Source organism: Odontomachus brunneus, unplaced genomic scaffold, assembly GCF_010583005.1.
Source record: "Odontomachus brunneus isolate Ranch 3 - 2012 unplaced genomic scaffold, Obru_v1 Obru_scaffold_289, whole genome shotgun sequence".
Classification (NCBI taxonomy): Eukaryota; Metazoa; Arthropoda; class Insecta; order Hymenoptera; family Formicidae; genus Odontomachus; species Odontomachus brunneus.
In genome coordinates, this window is record NW_022639739.1 from 181,352 (window position 1) to 182,786 (window position 1,435).

At 31.6% G+C, this 1,435-nt stretch overlaps 1 long non-coding RNA gene across 1 annotated transcript in view; it reads right to left on the reverse strand.

Moving 5' to 3' along the window:
- LOC116853219 overlaps positions 1–1,315 on the reverse strand; it is a 6,688-nt gene extending 5,373 nt beyond the window's left edge. Inside the window, exon 1 of the long non-coding RNA XR_004379932.1 lies at positions 21–1,315. This is a non-coding gene — a long non-coding RNA (uncharacterized LOC116853219). The remainder of the gene's footprint in view (positions 1–20) is intronic.
- Between the last annotated feature and the right edge of the window lie 120 nt (positions 1,316–1,435).

The window sequence follows — 1,435 nt, forward strand, 5'->3', positions numbered from 1 at the left end:
GTCCGGGTTCGAGTTCCGACCTAGCAAACCGCGCTTTTGATATTTTTCTCTTTTTAGAACGAAAAGATATGTAGGTCCCGAACGCACGGTGTCTCGTCGCTACCTAGTACACTCTCCTCCTGCTATGGTCCCTTATTTTTTATTACGTATTCTTATAGTCGTCCTTGAGACTCTTTCAAAGTGCTATAATTATATTCACACCATGTCAGTTCTTTCGATGTTATCGAGGTTTTTATAGTAAGATATCCAGCCAATGAAGTTAAGATTCGTATTGCATATGCCTATGTGCAATTAAGCGCGCTTTATTATTATAAATCATTATAATAATAAAAATAATATATGTCCTGTATATTCATTAATATACTATCAAAAATATATTGAATAAATATCGGCAATAAAAAATAAGGGGTCCCAATTAAAAAAATCAAGGTAATCTTCGCCTAATCTTGGCGACGTAACCGAAAGTTAAACTGATAAAGAGAGTAAGTAGATATTTTTAATAGAGTAAAGCCCGATTGGACACAAAATATAATGATTGGTTAAATCTAGTTGGATTTAGTAATTCACTAAATAAAGTAGAGCACTGGCTGGTGGTGTGCAATCGGGTCCGTGCACAATCAGGACATTCCTACTTTTAAGCTCTACAATTTTTGTCTCAAACATTTTTTTTCTACAATTATATTTCTCAAGATATTTCGCCGAGTTTTTTTGCATACCCTGTACATATGTTGAATACATCCAGATAGTTGATTCGAGATTCTGCAATTCAAAATAACAAGAAAAAAAACGCAAGAAAATGTAAGAATAAACGTAAAAAATTACGTCCGGGAGTTTTTACGATTTTACGTTTTACCCATTTTTCTTAATTTACTACATTCTTCCCGCTAATGCCTTAATTTTCATAGTCATTTTCAAATTTTACGACTCAAAATACATAAGAATATGTAACATTTTCTCGTTTGAATAATGATTCCCAAACCCCCAATTTTGTATAACCTCTTTTATATAAAAATGAATAAAAGTTATTTTAACTTTAAATGACTCATAATTTGAACAGTTACCTTATCTTTAAAAGAAGTGCTCTTGTAAAATGATTTTGTACCTCCAAACAGATTGTTAAACTACAATCAAATGTTTATGGCTTAAGTACATATGAATTTGATACAAATCATAACTCAAGTGAAAGGACCTCGCACAAAACCTATGGAAAATGGTTTTCGGTCAAATTGGCTGAAATTTCACTATGTTATAGTTTTCGCCATGCTGATAAAAAGTTATCATTGCACCAAGTCCCAAAAGTCAATATTTCCCAAGATATAAAGGGTCAAAGTAGTGAAATATGGTCATCCGCAGTAGTAAGACGTATGTTATAAGTATAAGTGATACATTGATATTTATTCACGAAATAAATAAAAATCGATTTTTACATATATAT